Raw genomic sequence first — 19,414 nt, 5'->3', positions numbered from 1 at the left:
TGCTCTCCACGTCCACCAAAGGTAGGACAAGAAGTAGTGGGCTTAATCTGCAGCAGAGGAGGGTTAGCTACTAGAAAGAACTTGCTAACTACAAGGATACTTAAGCACTGGAATAGGCTTCCAAGGGAGGTTGTGGAATCTCCATGATTGGAGGTTTTTAAGAAGAGGTTGGACAAACACCTATCAGGGATAGTCTAGGTATACTTGGTCCTGCCTCAGGGAAGGGGGGCTGCACAAGATGGCCTCTAGAGGTCCCTTCCAGCCCTACATTTCTATGATTCTATGACAGTAAAAATCAAAAATGTCAGAGAACTTAAGTGTAGATATAGGAACGAGACTACTTTGAGATTTTTTTTAATTGACGTACTTTTTAAGTTACACACTTTCACAACAATTTTGCTTCCACTGTGGTATAAAAGGGAAAGAGGAGTTGTACAAATGGAATTGATGAAAAATTACACCCACAAAAAAGCAGCAATTACACTTAGCTCATGTAAGCACTGAACAGTTCTGAGACAGTGACATCTTTTGTTTCTAATGGCAATTTCCTAGAATACAGTTAGCACGTGGCCCTTCTCCTGCCTGGATGCTTCAAACAGAGAAAAACAGCGAGAGAGAGAGAAAGAGAGAGAGAGAGAGAGAGAGATAATATTAGCGCGTGCACACACATACACACAAATATTTAATTCTCATCTATATTTAATTAGACTGAGAATCTTTAGAGCACATTTTAGCATTGCATTTTAAATAGCTGAGTTACAAACCCAAGAAAACTGTTTACTTTTGAGATCCTATCAGCCTGCAACTGCAATATGCTGACATACCATAAATCCAGTTAAATTGAAACCCAAAGTGAACAGTTAGCCTAACTAATTAGAAATCACTCAATAATGGATTAAACAGTCAATATTTTATTTTTAAACATATTTTCACATGTAAACTATTATATGAAATACAAATAATGTAGTTTGGCATTTGCAGAGCTTTTTAAATAGCTACAGGAATAGTTAGTACAAAATGAGTTTCAAGATATTCGTCAGTAAACAATTATTTATTCAATGTTATTTTCAAATTTAGTTTTCTTCTATGCAAAAGAAATACATTGTGCTAAATGAAATAATAAATACTGTGTTTAAATTTTTGTTTTAACATATAATACTTTTTCTTTTTAAAAATAAACCTGTTTCAAATGAAATCTGACTTCAGTAAAAAACAAGTTAAACTTATTATAATTTAGTTGTATATGTGAAACATGTTTTGTTAAGAGAAGTTAATGAATCTAAAACATTCGGATTGCTTAAATTGTATATGCTGTTTTGTGTGTTTAATTAAATTCCAGTTACCATCCTAATGCAGCTCAACACAAATCATGAGCAAAAAGTTAATTATCTAGTAAGTAAGCAATATACCATTTGCCACTTTCTAACATATTAAAATGTACAATTAATAAGAATCCAAAAATATTAAGCTATAAATGTATAGTTATAGTGTACTCTCCTAGGTAGCAAAAAGATGTACCAAATCTAGTTTTAAGGCTCTATATCTTTGTAAATCAACATGTTTTAATGGTTATATTAACCAATGAAAATGCACCATTCTTTAGAAAATAACTGACATGCAAAAGTTGATTTAAATCAATGATCTAAATTGAGGCTTTCCATGTGGTGATTTAAATTGCCTTGATTTAAATCAATCCACCTTGATATATACCTACCACAAAAAGTAGAATACCAAAAACCAAATCAATATTGAACTATTAGTTACTGAAAAGGTTAATTAGGATCTCTCCATACAATGACAAAATTATTATTTTGTTTCTTTGCACAAATCTGCTGAGGGCACAAAAGGCCTACCATACCAACATCAGAAGCTACACAGTCTTTGTCAGACAGACAACAGTCTGCAGCCAAACAAAAATGTATTTTGTGAAGAGATTTGGTTTCACATAAATGTCTCCTTCACCTTTGGATTTACTACTCTAAATGCTCAAATAATTACAGAAAAAACTTGCCTGCAGACACTTCTTTCAGGAAATCTTATTTATAAAGTGACCTCAACAAGGACTGATTGCTTAACTTTATAACCAAATTTAGCATAAGCAGGCAACTTGAGAATGAATAAAGGAAAATTACAGTGTAGTGACAAGATGCCAGTGAAGATCTACAAAACTGCTACATACCTATATGTATTTCTGTTCTCATACCAGGTACTGAAATTAAAAGTGTATTTGTTTGTCATTTTAAGAACAAATGTCTTAAAACAGTAAAATATGCCATCCATGAAAGATCACATTTTAAAACCCATTTGGCACATTATATCAAAAAGTAATCAACTACTGTAATTTGATAAGTTTCACTCGGCTTTTAAAATTGAGATTCTACAATTAAGCATGGCAAAATCTTTAGCAAAAAAGAAAAAAAAAAAAAGACCTTGTGTACTGAAACTAGAGATAGACCTAGCCAACTGACCTGTTGTTACATAACTATTTATGTTTAAGGTAAATTTGAGTCCAAATGTCTTCTAATATGGAAATACACTTGCTAAATGGAGAGTGGGGAGGAGGAAGGGATGTCCCGTCCCCCCCCCATTTTTCTTGTAAAAACAAGATTCAGAGTTGTGACTGGGGCCTAGAGTGAACTGATCCCTCTAAAGTCAACAGCAAAATCCCCCTTCATTTCAACTGAGCCAGTATTCACTATTGGAGTTTTATACTCCCCATACCACCATCAACACCTCAAATAGCCATTTTTAAAAAAAAGAATGGCATCTTGATAATATAAATGAGTTACAATGGCCAAAGAATAGTCTTTCTAGATAAGGCCTTGTCTACATCATAAAGTTTTTTCAGTATATCTTTATTTTCACAACACCAAACTGGTTAGCTACTTGCCAGTAGCAACTGGGGATGACAAATGTAGAGCCAGGCTTGACATAAGTAACTTGACATATGTAACTTGCCTCATTTCTTAGTGAGCCTGACCAGGAAAGTGAAGTAGTCGGAACAAGCAGTATGCTGGAGTCAGGATGACTGACTAAGACCAGCAGGAACATCCTAAAAAAGCCTAAATGTAAGATAAGAGGTCAGATTATGCATAAACAGCACATGGACAGAGCACGCCGTACAGGGGCTGGTTCCTGAAAATTAACCAACCCATTCATGAAGTGTATGATGCAATCAACAGATAAGAACGAGAGTTGCCAGAAATGTATATAAGAAATCCATGGAAGTTTTGTTGCATGACTCTGGATTTGTAATGTATTCAGCATCCACCCCCTATGGTTGATCAACTCAATGCAGTTTTGCAATGTGCCAGATAAAGGAAGTGATAAGACTGGGGTTAAAGTGAGTTTTTGGGGAACCGAGTGGTAGAGGTTTCGGGGAAACTCCAACATAGTAGTGCCGTAACTTAGACTCCATTCATCTGTAGCAGATAATGCATAGTTTATTATATGTGTAGTTTTACTGTCAAGGATCACAACCCAGCAGTTAAGCAATGGCATTGGAAAGGTTTAAATTTAAGGAGGCTTCCAAGGTACTGGAGGAGTCGGTTAGATCTAACTGAGGCCCTTAAGAACTCCCCGGAGAACAGGGTGACCAGATAGCAAGTGTGAAAAATCGGGACAGGGAGTGGGATGTAATAGGTGCCTATATAACAAAAAGCCCCAAATACCTTGACTGTCCCTATAAAATCGGGACATCTGGTCACCATACTGGGGAAGTATTAGTGGCAGCCTAAGACTGGATTGAAAAGGAACTCCAACAAGTAGAGCTAAATAAAATTGTACATGAGGAAACGTTTTGTTGCAAAGACCCCCTGCATTTAAGTCTGATAAACTTGGGGTAGCTTTGCTGTATGCCAAATAAAGGAACTTAAGTCATAAGACTGAACTCAGTGAACAAGACTGAGTTTTGGGGGGAACCAAGTGGAAGAGGTCATGGGGAAACTGCAACAACAAACTTCCAGATTGTGATGGCACACTCATTTCCACATTGAGGGGTGAGCTTTCCACAGATCTTCAGTGTAAGATATCACTATATGCAGTGTGATACCCCAACAGAAACAAATGCTGAAAACGTGGCTCTGTACTGCTGGGACAAAATATAGGAATATATAGACACACATTTTTCTAAATGGATTATAATTACACAGATGCAAATGACAGGTCTAGGTACCCAATTATATTAGAGCCAGATAATTAGAAATATAAATGCAAACACTTGCACTTGCAATTAAATACTGGTGAAAAACTGTGTTCGTAACAACGGCAGTTTGGTTGAGACATCTATAAAAATTTTCCCCTAAAATCCTGCTTCTGGTGCCATTGTAAAGCGAACAAAAGGTGATCAACTTCCCACACAATTTGACTTTTTAAATATTTCTCTATGTTATATGTAGCATGCATAACTATCTCAAATTCTGCTAACTCCACTGATTTCAGTGGGACTACTCATGGATTAAGCTACAACTAAACCTTAGTATGAGTTGCCAAATCAAGCCCCTACATTGTAAACTGTTCAGGGAAAGGACTGTTGCCAACTTTTTGTCCTTGTAAAGCACCAGCCAGCTCAGAGCAAAAATATTAAAAATTAACAGACTTTTCTCCAATTCAGTGGCAACCATATAAACCTTGAGTTAATATGTGTTAAACCTCATAAGGAGTCTGTTGCAAAGCCAAGTAATATAACTACAGCTGGTCAGGATATAGTTGGGAAAGGCAGTCTGTGGAAAATTTCAACTTTTTGACAAAAAGTCAAAAGTATTCCATGGAAAGCAGATACTTCTTGGGAAAAAATTCATTTAGTCAAAAACCCAATTTCCATCCAAAAAACAGTTTTGAAGGAAAATTTTAAGTCAATCCTGCTGAACTCAACTCCTTGCTTCCAATTCAGTGCCATAAACCCAAGAGAACATTATTCTTTTCTTGCAACTGTGCCTCATTCAATGTTCACCGTATGCAATGAATAAGGTATAGATCCTGCAAAAAAGTGGTATCCGATAATGTAATTAGAGACTCTTGGTAACATTTTCAAAAGCACCCAAGTGACGTAGGACCTTAAGTCCCATTGACTTTCCTAAATTCCGAAGTCACTTTTGAAAATGGGAGATAAATTCAATTATCACTTATGCACTAGTAAAAAGTTCACCCTCCATCGGATGGGTATAGTTCACCCTCCATTGTACACATGGGGTTGGATCAAGTTCCACAGACAACCTCACTTTTGGGCATTTCCTAATTTTGGAGTGCTTCATTGCCATATTCTGTCCAATCTGGTGGCCACTTTCCCCCACAGGTGTTGTCAAGCATAACTATTTACCAGAATTCTCCCTCCCAATGAATCTCAGTACTTTGGATTACTTTCAACACAGTAGTCATAGAATCATAGAATATAAGGGTTGGAAGGGACCCCAGAAGGTCATCTAGTCCAACCCCCTGCTCGAAGCAGGACCAATTCCCAGTTAAATCATCCCAGCCAGGGCTTTGTCAAGCCTGACCTTAAAAACCTCTAAGGAAGGAGATTCTACCACCTCCCTAGGTAACGCATTCCAGTGTTTCACCACCCTCTTAGTCACCCTTATGGAATACAGTGTATGTTACTGCTGCATGACAGATGCAGACTAAAAATTCTAGATTGCCCATATCAGAACAGTAGCACTTCAGAGATGATGATTCTGTGGAAAAATGAGAAGGGCAGCACAGGCCACACAGAAACAGTTTCCTGTACAGCCAAATCACCTATGAGGTAAAATCTGATTTTACAGGCATGGTACCAATATGCACATGACTAGTCAGGGTAAGGGTATCTTAACAAGGGAAAGGAAAATGACTGCTAAAATGAAAGGGTGGTGAAAGCTGAAAGAGCTGGGCCAAAGTCCTTGCTGTAGTCTACATTTAGGGTTTTATCATGGAGAATGGAAGACCACACAGCTGGAATAAAGCAGGATTAACAGGAATATGGGGTCTATAAACTTTCCTTTGCTCATGCTGTGATCCTTGCCTATTTGTATTAGTTTTTTATTTGGCTGATTAAACTCTTTAGCGACTTTGCTTACATTTCAGAACGGGTCCTTCAATGCTAAAGAGAACATTTTATATTTAATCAGTTTTCCCTTCTTGCTTTCCATTCATTCTTGATATATTTTTATATAAAAATAAACTACAAACTTAGATAGACAAGGGGACATCAGTAACTGATGTTGCCTCTTTAGAAAGGGTTGTATTTATGGGGAGGAATGTGTTTAAAAATATATATGTGAAATGAACCAGAACACTTATTTGAAAAGAGTACACTTGATGTTTATGATTATGAAAGAACTGTACTTTGCATTCATGAAACAGAACAAGCAAGGTTCAAGCAAGCACAATTTTGGAGATAAAAATCTAATATGCACAAAGAGTAGTGACTTTTTATGTTCCAAAAGGGACTGATGTCGTAGCAGACAAAATTCATGGAGATCTTTATTTATTGCCAGGTTTCATTTCAGGATACATTCTTGCAAATGCTGAAACATGCAAGTAACTAAGTTTATTCATATAATTACTTGACTTCTCTGGTAAGTAGACAGTTCATTTCACATAAGTTACTGGCATGCATGTTTGCAAAATAGTTCACCCTCCATTGTACACATGGGGTTGGATCAAGGCTCTTATTTGCCATTTCATTGTCCTCCTGCAATATATACAAAAGAAAGAATCATGGGAGAGAAACATACCTTAGACAAAAGTAGGCTGTCCTGTATATTTACAAAAAAAATCCAACTCCTCCCCATACTTCTTTCAGAAAAATGTAGCTTTCAGAAAGAAAAAGAAATTATAGTGGTAAAGCTAAATCTCTATGTATCATAATATAAAACATTTTTAAAGTACAATAGTTCCCTGTCTATTATGCATTTGCAATTAATCATATAGGACTCTTTTTGTGTGGAATCAGTCAAGTCTTAGTTTCACTTAGGAGTACTACAAGTAAGTGAGCTAACTTACACATACTTAACTTCTTGTCCTAGCAATGCAGAAAGAAAGACTAGAGGCAATGGATGTGGTTTAATTAGGCTGCAACTTTATTCACCTAACATATCTGGGAATACTCGGTGACACATTGTACAGTGCAGGTTCTTTCTGTCATGCTGTCTAGAGTGGCTCACAAGCGAGGATACTGAACTCGGGCAGACTGTTAAGGAGCAGGGCACAAACTCCAAACTGGTTGTGAGTTCTATAATTATATTTCACCAATCGAGTAACAGGTGTAAATTCCTCAGTCATTATACAGCCTAAAAATGGAGTCACAGACAGCCCCTTTGGGCATTCCACTCTATCTTGACAAATCCTCATGAAAAACTAAACTTAAACCTAAGTATCCTCTGAGAGCAAATTGGAAATTTCATAACTGAATAAAAACACTGCAAATTTTGAATTGAGCTTTTTACAACCAAATTGGCAATTCTGATCTGCACCACTGATTAGTTTAAAAAGTCATTCAATGGGGAAACAAAAACAATACCAAGTGACTTATATAACTAACCGACACAATGCAGAGTTCAAATACTTGTAATTGTCTGCAAATAGTGACAAAGAATTATTCACTGAAGAAATTTACAAATAATTTTGATTGAGGAATAAATTCAAGGATTTCATAATTTGTTCATGGGCATTTCACAAAAAAAACAGCCACACAAAATTCATCTCCATGCATTACTCACACAGTTTTCTCTCTGTTGGAAGTAATATCTATTTCTAATAATATCAAACCTGTCAGTGGTTCAACTGCTGGCGTGCTAAGACCACAGACTACCATGCTGACTAATATTGTCTCATTGTTTCCTTATACTCCCTCATAGTCTGTGTGTATCCACCTGTTCTCTCTTGTCTTATACTTAGATTGGAAGCTCTTTGGGGCAGGGACCATATTTTCGTTCTGTGTTTGTGCAGCACCGAGCACAGTGGGGCTGTAGTCCCAGACTGGGGCTCCTAGGCACTACAATAATAATAAATAATACTTAGTAATAACATCTCCTCCCATCAAACTGCTGAATTCCTGATCTGTGATGTTAAATCCGCTCTATAGGAAATTACTTCAGCCTCATGAGTACAAGATTGTTAATGTACTGAGCATAGAATTATAAAGAGAAGGAAGACTGTAAGGCAATAAACATTGGTTGCGCTCATTCAGTAACTGAAGATGGACATCTTTTGATCCTTTAAGCAGGCACTTGTGTCGTACTATGAGCAAACAATAGCCATTGGATCAGACTGCTACACAATTCCCCCCCCCTAAAACAACGCCCTTCGTGTTTGTGGACTACCTGAACCAAGAATATATGTATATAGATCATAAAATATCACTTTTTTTTGTTTGTCATACAGACGTAGATCATAAAAGGATATAGTTATTTGAAGAATTCCACCCATTTTACTATTTAACTACATTTGAAAACCATCTTTTTTTCCTGTCTTTGTGCAGCAGCTAGCACAGTGGGGTCCTATATGGAAAGACAAATAAACAGTATAATTTCATTGATTTTAGTGGGGTTACTCTTCATCTGCTATTGTGTGAGATGAAAATCAAGCCCAAAGGACTTACAGTATACTAACAGTTCCATTGCTGTCACAGGAAAATTGATAGATTCTGTATGCATGCAATTATTTTTCATCACTTTTCTATGAAACAATGTCACTCATCTTCATATCTGCACATTCGATTTTATCAATTTAGAATCGTGCTATGCAATAGCTGCACTTTCTTGGATTATAACAAACAACAACAGTAATCACTAGAAAATGCCAGTTTTATAGGTAAATGTAATCAGAGTTCTTGAAAAATCCACTTCTCTATTCTCCATTTCTGGGTGAACTGGAGCTTGAGTCCTACATCATCAACTTCTGGTAACTCAAGTTTTCATTTAAAAAAATTAAATGCCTACCCCATATGGATGTGAAGATACCATTGCACCTGCAATGGTGTCTTCCCTGAATCTGTAGACCTATCTCCAGTGCCTCCGCTCCTCCCCCAGCTTTCCCAAATAGCTGCAGAGCAAAGTGAAAACTCCAGCTGGCTGTATATAGTAATTAGGTAAACATAAGCAATAATGAAACTAATAAAAATCATATGCCTTCTTGGGGTGGGAGCAAGTTCATTCTCTCCTCCAGCAACCAGAGCAAAGAATGCGGTTCAAATTTATCGCATACCTGACCAAAGCAGAGGCTGGCCAAAACACAGAGGCCCCAGTCTGGGCCCAATGATAGCACATTAGTAACCCAGCATCTTCCCCTCTCCCTGAGGCAAGTACTGGTGTTGGGTTTTTCCATCAGGCCATTCCCTGTAGATATCACTGTACTAGTCCCTGACTCTCCTCTCCTTTCAGGTATTTCTAATAGAATCATTTAGAATGCATATTGTATCTTCGTGTTCTGATGAAGAACTAGAATGATGTTAATTATGAAAGCAATAATCAATCTTGGTTTCTCCTTGGTCAATATTTATCTCAAGTCAAAAATCTTGATGCTCACCTCAGCAGAAATCATTAGCAGCTTACTTGATACTACTGTAAGTCATTACAGTAAGTAACAGATAACAATATGATCAAACAATTATTGTAGATACATAGATTGTCTCTCTTATTATCCTTTGGCTTAAGCAACTCAGATGTAAGTGCTTATAGTATCCTCTTTTCTTGATGGCTGCTATTCTACAAGACTTGTATCTGCACTGTACTCAGTATAGCTTTAAGTTCCTGGTAGTTCATACATTTGCAGCAAAATAACACAAACAGAATTGTGTGACTAACTGGGGGGAAAGCTTTCAACTTCATATTCCTTGGCTTTCTGTGACATCATGTACTCTTAGAGCTGGAAACACCACAATTTTCTACCAGTTACAATGAGAAACAGTGACAGACCATGATTTGCAGTTTGTATTCTCCTATAAAGTGCTACCCTGTCTGGATTATGTTTTACGATCACTGTAGCTGAAATAAAATAAGGCTATTTGGCAATTACTAAAATGACAGCAATGTTCCAACTCCTAAAAGAAAGACTTCAGCTAAAGTAGTAGAAAAACAATATAGCATGCAGACAACTTTTTTGAAGAATCAGATTTTCCTCTTCTTTGGGAGCTCATTTCCTTATGGCATCTAGGACAAGGATTTTTTATTTGTATTGATTTCAAGACTATACTATACCATTTTAGTGGGGAAAAACTAACTTTACACTCCCAATTGTGTGTGTGTGTGTGTGTGTGTGTGTGTGTGTGTGTGTGTGTGTGACAGAGATTCTTTCATCCTTGATTTACTTAAATGATTTCTGTCACCATATTCTTGCATCATTTGTGGCTGGTTGTATAGAAAATGTATTCAAGGGACAGTTCACATTAATTCTGGATTTTATCTACTGGTGTGAAGAAAGTTTAATCATATTAAACATTTTATTGCTGGTAATACTCCTGGTATATAGCAGCGGCAACACACCTAATCTACATCTTCTCTTCTTCTATTTGATGAGGTCCATAACATAAGCCACTCATTTTAATTACAAGACAAGACAGCTAACTCCCCATCTCCTTTCCAGAATGCTGCTTTTTAAGCCGTATGATTCACTGGTGTCGTGGGATAAACAGGATTTTTCTAGTCTTGTCCCAGTGGTCTAAGACATTTGCACACGGATGAAAAAGGAAGCTGCCTAAATTTTAGTTCTCTGTCCTGTTTTTCTTGAACAAATAGGAAAGGGTAATCAGTGATGAGGGAGCTTCATCTAGCAAAAGAAGGTCTCTTCTGTCTCAATAAGGGTTCGTTTTTCTACCCCACTGTGAAGAAATTAAGAACCCACTAGATGTTGCCAATCATGGTATAGGTAGGCACCCCAAGGAGATATCTAGAAGTAACAAATGAAACTTCAGTAAGGAATTTTCAGTCTTTCATATAGGACAGGTAAAATCATAATATAAAACCTGAAGGCAAAACTGAAGACTTTTTTTTTTATTTTCCATATTTATGGTAGTAGAGGAGGTATGGCTTACAACATCACAGCAATTCTGTAGTTAAGGTTGCAGACAGTACACCCTTCAAATCCTCTCTATGTTTTGGGGAGCTTTTTTTTTTTACATTTACACACACACAGAATATATACCATATAAAGAAAGGGTCAACTGGTTGTTTCCTCCATCACAGATTAAAAGCAAGACAACACTGTGCAAGGAAATCTGTGATCAAAAAATAATAATCATAATACAGAGACAGGCTCTATTTCTATATCATGTTAAATGGAGTATGAAAGTTCAGAATAACTTCTGAATTGACAATGAAGATAAGAAAAAGGTTTGTTGTACAAAAGTGTAAGGAATGTCGATCCATATTAAGATTTTTTGCATCATAAAAAGAACATTTAAAAAAAAACCCTTCTTTATAAAATTCTGATATAATAAAATAATTATGGGCAGCTCCAAAATACTAATCTGAATCATTAAACCTCTTCCCCAGCAGGTACCATTTTCTAGAGGCAGCATAGTACTTTTAAACTGATATGATACACTGCAGCATCCATAGCACTTTGATAGTAGTTTTGAGTATCGTGTTAACCAAACTATACTCCAGTCTCCAAACACCACTGTGGGCAGAGAAACCTAAAGCTTTTCCTACTAGTGCAATTCAATATCTCCTTTAAGAGTCAAAGTTCGAAGAATTAAGAGAGCATACTGAAGCTCAAACTCTTGTGCCAGTGGAAACAAGTTCTCTAACATGACCTTGCAAGAGAAATCCAACCAGAAAGCAATGAAGCAAATTCAAGTTGATATCATAGCCTGAAGTCTGTGGTTTAGGACTTCTTTTGTAATTTTCATTGAAGCTAAGTAATCATATAGCAGCATCCATTCAGAATGTGTCCCACCATCATTGATGGTGACCTTGTTTTGCTAATAGACACTTCCATTCCCTCCTCGTTGTAACCTATCTGGCATAAAAACTACGAACCTTCAGAAACTACTACTAGTAGGGATGTAAATACCGCTTAAAAAGGTAACCCTTTAAATTATTTTAAAATATTTCATTTAAATGTTTAATCGACTAAGCAGCTGGGGTTTATCGCCAGCAGATCCAGCCAGGGTCACTGGGGCCGACCCGGGGATTAATGGTTAAGGCGGTTAACCGGTAAAACTAATCACAGAATCATAAAAGATTAGGGTTGGAAGAGACCTCAGGAGGTCATCTAGTCCAACCCCCTGCTCAAAAGCAGGACGAACCCCAACTAAATCCCAGCCAGGGATTTGTCAAGCCAGGCCTTAAAAACCTCTAAGAATAGAGATTCCACCACCTCCCTAGGTAACCCAATCCAGTGCTTCACCACCCTCCTGGTGAAAAAGTTTTTCCTAATATCCAACCAAAACCTCGCCCACTGCAACTTGAGACCATTGCTTCTTGTACTGTCATCTGCCACCACTGAGAACAGCCTAGCTCCATTCTCTTTGGAACCCCCCTTCAGGTAGTTGAAGGCTGCTATCAAATCCCCCCTCACTCTTTTCTTCTTCATACTAAATAAACCCAGTTCCCTCAGCCTCTACTCATAAGTCATGTGCCCCGGCCCCATAACCATTTTCATTGCCCTCTGCTGAAATCTCTCCAATTTATCCACATCCCTTCTATAGTGGTGGGCCCAAAACTGGACGCCATACTCCCGATGTGGCCTCACCTGTGCCAAATAGAGGGGAATAATCACTTCCCTCCATCTGCTGACATTGTCCCTACTAATGCAGCCCAATATGCCATTAGCCTTCTTGGCAACAAGGGCAGACTGTTGACTCATATCCAACTTCTCATCCACTGTAATCCCCAGGTCCTTTTCTGCAGAACTACCACTTAGCCAGTCAGTCCCCAGCCTGTAACAGTGCATGGGATTCTTCCATCCTAAGTGCAGAACTCTGCACTTGTCCTTGTTGAATCTCATCAGATTTCTTTTGGTCCAATCCTGCAATTTGTCTAGGTCACTCTGGCCCCGATACCTACCGTTTAGTGCATCTACTTCTCCCTCAAGCTTAGTGTCATCTGTGAACTTGATGAGGGTGCAATCCAACCCATTCTCCAGATCATTAATGAAGATGATGAACAAAACTGGCCCCAGATAGAGCCCTTGGGCACTGTACTTGATCTGGCTGCCAACTAGACATCGAGCCATTGATCACTACCCAGTAAGCCCGACAATCTAGCCAGCTTTCTATCCACCTTATAGTCCATTCATCCAATCCATACTTCTTTAACTTGCTAGCAAGAATACTGTGAGAGGCCATATCAAAAGCTTTGCTAAAGTCAAGATATATCACATCCACCACTTTCCCCATATCCATAGAGCCAGTTATCTCATCACAGAAGGCAATCAGGTTGGTCAGTTTTGACTTGCCCTTCTTGAATCCATGTTGACTGTTTCTGATCATCTTCCTCTCCCCGAAGTGTTTCAAAATGGATTCCTTGAGGATCCACTCCATGATTTTTCCAGGGACTAAGGTGAGGCTGGCTGGTCTGTAGTTCCCCAGATTCTCCCTCTTCCCTTTTTTAAAGATGGGCACTATATTTGCCTTTTTCCAATTGTCCGGGACCTCCCCAGATCACCTCAAGTTTTCAAAGATAATGGCCAATGGCTCTGCAACCACATCAGCCAACTCCCTCAGCACCCTTGGATGCATTAGATCCAGCCCCATGGACTTGTGCATGTCCAGCTTTTCTAAATAGTCCTTAACCTGTCCTTTCACCACTGAGGGCTGCTCACCTCCTCCCCCCCATACTGTGCTGCCCAGTGCAGCAGTCTGGGAACTGACCTTGTCTGTGAAGACCAAGGCAAAAAAAGCATTGAGTACTTCAGCTTTTTCCACATCATCTATCATTAGGTTGCCTCCCCGATTCAGCAAGTGTCCTACACTTTGCCTGACCTTCTTCTTGTTGCTAACATACCTGTAGAAATCCTTGTTACCAGTTAACATCTTACATCCCTAACTGCTAGTACAGAATGCAACAGTCCATCTGCTTAGGCGTAAAGGCTTGCTCTGAACACACCAAACCTGCTCTTCTTCTTACTATGTTGGCTCACCATGAAATACTGTATGAAATTCAAAATTTTGGTCTTCATCTTCAAATATCCCAATGAACAAGTCCCAGGATACTTAGAAATTGCCTCACAGTCCATAGTCAAGAACATCATCATAAACTGTGCTCCTTTGGCACAATGGAACTGTCAACTGAAAAGGTAAGCCCCTTTGTGCAGGAGACAGTTTAAATAATAAGAATGTTCTTAGGATTTGAGTTCAACATCCTATGAATATTTAATTAAAGTCCCTTTTATTTAGGGTTGTTTCTACCGCATCACCAGTTGTTCAGAGAAAACCAATTTAGTGTATTATTACAATTTTTATTCCGGAGCACTAATAGCTACAAAGTTAGATAACTTCTTATTTAACAATACGATAATGAATATTGATATTACAATATAAATCAAGTTCATTAAATCAGGGAGTTGACAATAATACAACTTAAAATTGGATAACTACAAAGATAACAATTTAAGATCAACGCCTGATCAAATTATTACCTGAACTCATCTTAACACTATGGGTTTATAAGCATATATTACTATTAATAGCCCCACACGCACGCATGCATTCGTACATACAATTGCACACATTTAAAAGAGGGTGGGACACATCTTTCCTAGCAGGCATCCCTACGCAGGTGTTCAAATGTTCTGTTAAAGAGATAAAAAAATAAAGCTACTTAGAAAAAGAAAAAGTATCAGCTCTTAACTTGCTTGTCTTGCGGAGCTTCAGAGTCAACCAGGAACTGCAGTTTAGGGAATCAGGCAATGTCTGCTAGCCCAGGTACCATCAAGATAGTGAGCATTGTTCTCCAGTAATCGGGCTGGCCTGCAATGTCTGTGTCTCTATCTTCCTTAGAAGAGGAAGTATGAACATTAACCATTGAGATGTCATTGGGCTGACCTCAAGAGGAATACAAATCTTCCTTGTTTATCTAGTCTTTTATGGGTGAAACTGAAGCTGATATCATACCACAGGACCTCCCCTGTGATCTCTTGACCAAATCAGGGCATCACAGTTTTCTCAGCCCAACTGCATCGTTGAGTCCCAATTAGGCAAAGTCACCCTGACTCTTGGTCCACTTTGGGGGTTCTTCTTTTAAGGTACTGCTTCTTAGTCACATCCACAAGTCTGTGTTTGTCCCAAATAAGCACCGTTGGGGGAGGCTAGCCCCAGCCCCCTCCCCTTCCGCACCTTCTCTCCCACCAGAGCCTGGAGTGCCCCATGACTCCCGGTCCCCCCATGTACCAGGTGGGCAGCACGGCTGGACTGCCCCCAACCCCAGCACTGGGCGGATGGGTGGCAAGGCCAGAGCGCTCCCAGCCCCAGGCAGGCGGCGCAATCTGAGTGCCCCCAGCCCCAGAGCACCAGGTGGATCGCGCGGATGGAGTGCCCCCCAGCGCTTTGCAGGCGGCATACCCAGAAGGCCTGGAGGCGGAGCATGTGCGGGGCCACGTCAGGCTGTTTGGGTAGACACAGCCTTCCACTGCCTGTATTACCCACCGCCCATGATTTCCACTGAAGGTAGGAGAAGTAGTAATGGGCTTAGTCTGAAGAAAGGGAGATTTAGGTTAGTTATTAGGAAAATGCTTACTAACTGTGAGGGTAGTTAAGCTCTGCAATAGGCTTCTAAAAGGAGGTTGTAGAATCCCCATCAGCATTGTTTTTTAAAAACAGGTTGGACAAACACCTGTCAGGGATGGCTTAGGTTTACTTGATCCAGCCACTGCACAGAGTTCTGGACTTCATGACTTCTCAAAGTCCCTTCCAGTCCTACTCGTCTATGAATCTGTGATTCTAAGGCCCCATAAACAAAATAAGAATCTGCAAATTTGTTACCACATCTGAGATACTAGGTGAAAGGTTACTTCACTCTATCAAGGTGCAAAGTCAAGCTGCTTAAAAGCTACTTATTACATCCATTAACATTAATTTATTGAAAATATAACCAATTAAAGTTTACACTCAATGTTTATATGATTATATGTCTATATGTCCTACACAAAGAAATCTAGTCTGTGGAACTCAAACCCACAGAAATTAAGGACTAATTCAAACCTTGTCATTTTCCAGTATAAGGTGCACTCCTTGGACTTTGTATTTCAAACAAACACACACAATATTTCATGCACAACAAAAATTTCACACTGTATTTTTCCCCCCGGGGAAAATAAATGAATCACCGTATATGACAGATGTCAGTCACATCACTTAATACACATCTGGAAGGTGCTCAGTGATGGGCAGAATAACTAAGCAAATGATCAAAATGCTAAATAAAGTACTGACTCAACGGAGCAGGGGAATATGATGAGAGTCATTAAACAATGTTTAGTCCACCACAGTAAAACTTGTCTTATGATGAAAGACTAGTAGTGGCTTCCTCATTCAGGTTACAACTTAGGCACATGAATACGCGGGGATTTGTCCTCACAAACTGGCCAAGAAAATCCTTGTCTGGAATTATTTATCTAGTTTTTCATAGGAACCTAATAAATATATTTGCCAGTTTCACTTGAAAACCTAAATTAGTTATAGGTAAGGTACGGATGTGATTGCACAGTAAGTTTTATATACAGCAGTCAAAAGTTCAGTGATCAAAATAACTGAGCTAATTCCAGAGGAGTCAATGTTTAATATAATACAAAGAAAAATTACTCTTAAATCAATCACTGGAACACAAAAACTTCATTAATACTTCTGCAGTAGACTAAACAAAAGCAGAAGTTTTCAGCCTTTACATTTTTACTGTTTTTCTAGCCTCAAACAGGAAAGGCATTTTAGATATATAGAGCTCATTAAAGAGGCCCTCTAAACTAGTGCAATAACAGTAAAAACATTTTGCCATATATGCAAGTACCAACCAGAGATTTAATAGCTATTTCTATTACACAGTTGTCAGTATTTTTAAACTTGATACTTTTAAAGAAAACAGCTGACATCACAAAGTTAATTTTTAAAACCTCGATTTGTCAAATCTTTGGCAAGCCTCACACACGAAGAAAAGTAAAACATCCGTTTGTTAAACAAAAGTTCTCAAGTGCAATTCAAAATTTCCACCCCTTGGTACCCATACAGCAATAAAATAATTGAGCAACACAGGTCATTTCTGCTTGGGGGGAAAATCCTGCCCCTACCGGATAAGCATACAGACTTTGGCCACAGAAAAAATGGTGCATAGAGGCTAGTGTGCTGTGTAAGAAGTCCAGATCTCCCATGCACTGTAAAACATAGTTCCACAAGGTGCTCCTTGCACTCTGTTGTGGGGAAGAGGGAAGGGCAGGTAGAGAGAAGCTGACCAGGATCAACTTGGCATAATAGGAATGCAGTTACTAAAGATATGTAAAGTATAATTTTAATTTAAGACATTTGAAAAGACTGCTGCAGAAGATAACAAAGAGAGGCAGTGCCAGAATTTAAGAGCATTACCTAAATGTAGCTTTTAGCATAGAAACAAAAAAACAAAACAAAAAGTAAACTATCCAGTTTCTGTTTCATATTTAACAATGACTCAACTTTTATTTACTGTAACAAAATAAATGCAACTGACAACAGTAACTGACATAATGTAAACAAAAAAGTCCAATCCTGCAAATACATACAGACATCAGTAACTTTACTCATGTAAAAAGAAAAGGAGTACTAGTGGCACCTTAGAGACTAACAAATTTATTTGCGCATAAGCTTTCCTGAGCTACAGCTCACTTCATCGCATGCATTCAGTGGATGCATCCAATGAAGTGAGCTGTAGCTCACGAAAGCTTATGCGCAAATAAATTTGTTATTCTCTAAGGTGCAACTAGTACTCCTTTTCTTTTTGCGAATACAGACTAACACGACTGGTACTCTGAAACCTGTTATTTTACTCATGTAAGCAACCTAAGTTGAGTTCAATACTACAATCTGAGGCCCTGATATAGTTATTTACAATGTTCCTGCAGCATTCCACCTGGATGTTGTAAATTACAGGATCGGGACCTAAAATGTAAAGTTATTCATTTGTTCAAGTTTTTACAGGATTGGGCCTTCTATTAGGTACCAAAATTTTCCCCACAGTTACAGTTTCTTCAGCCTCGAACTGTGGGCAGAATTTGGCCCTAAGTAAAATGGTTCAGTTTCAACTTACCATTAACAAAGTTCAAAATGCTAAAATAAGCAATGTAGTCAAAACTACCCTCCATGCTGCTATATAAAAGGGATGAATAATAGCAAAAAACTGTTCATGATGTTGAGAGTATGTCCCATAACCTTTTATGTTACATTCTGTGCCAGAAATCAGTTTTAAAAAGTTCTTGTTACTTATGACTTTAACTTTTCACTGTATTTTTTAATGTTTTACGAGTATAAAAAGATGTTGATATAAATTTAAAAATAAGATTTTGAATACACAAAAGCTTTTATAAATCTGATTGTGATATTTCTAATCAGATTGATAATTAAAATTTCAGCTCCCTGGATAACTGATAAATATTTACTGACTCTAATCTGTGTTAATTTTTTAATTTTCAAATGTACTACTGGATATAAAAAAGTATCTGCAAAAAAGAGAACGAAACTGTGGTAAGGAATAAAGTACAACTACTTAGGTAAAGACACATTAAATTTTTTTTATCTCCTCAGGCAATTTTTTTTATAGAGATATGTTTATTAAATGCAATTAAAGGTTTTAACTAATTATAATCCTGAAAAGAATGAGAAAAAGATTTATGAATAAACTATCCCTTATGCTTTAATTAATCTATTAACCTTTTCAAAGAGATACATATTCCTAGTAAAGTAATGCTCTCAATCTGGTTTACAAATTGTAGGTCCTGGCTTCATTAAAAAGTCTTAGTTTCAACAAAACCACTCATTTACGCAAAGAGCAATGTATACTAGATCACGGGGGGGAGGGGAAATCACTATTGTTTGTCAAACAGATTTTAAAAAAAAACAAACTTTTTTTTTTTTGGTATGTCAAAGGTTTTAAAAACCTTTTCTTGTATTTTCAATCCTAAGAAAGGCCCAACTGTGAAAGCCTGAATGTGTAGGATGATTGTGAACCCCCCCCAGTTAATTAATCTGCTGGTTGAATGACAGCGCGCCTAGGGGCATGGCACTGGCATCCAACATACAGCGTCCCAGTACACACTCTACCTCACATATCTACATTCTGCACTGCAGGATTCTGCACGACAAACTGCAAAGGCCTTCACAGGCTTCCACCCTCCCTCTAGCCCCCTGTGTCTGAGACATACATTTAATTAATGTAATCCCTTTCCATCTTTAAGTTTTAATAAACTTAAAAGCTGTAGTATTATGAGCAAAATTAACAGCTGTACCACTCAATGCTAAAACAGATTTATCTTACAA

The 19,414-nt window shown here is 38.0% G+C and overlaps 1 protein-coding gene across 4 annotated transcripts in view; it reads right to left on the bottom strand.

Annotated features, from left to right (window-relative positions):
• The window catches only part of DPH6 (diphthamine biosynthesis 6), a 376,392-nt gene that overhangs the window by 299,752 nt on the left and 57,226 nt on the right, over positions 1 to 19,414 (bottom strand). The gene's annotated exons all lie outside the window — the stretch shown is intronic.

This window comes from Caretta caretta, chromosome 6 (genome assembly GCF_965140235.1).
Source record: "Caretta caretta isolate rCarCar2 chromosome 6, rCarCar1.hap1, whole genome shotgun sequence".
NCBI lineage: Eukaryota > Metazoa > Chordata > Testudines > Cheloniidae > Caretta > Caretta caretta.
The sequence above is the reverse complement of the archived record's forward strand: the minus strand, read 5'-3'. Positions and strand labels throughout refer to the sequence as shown.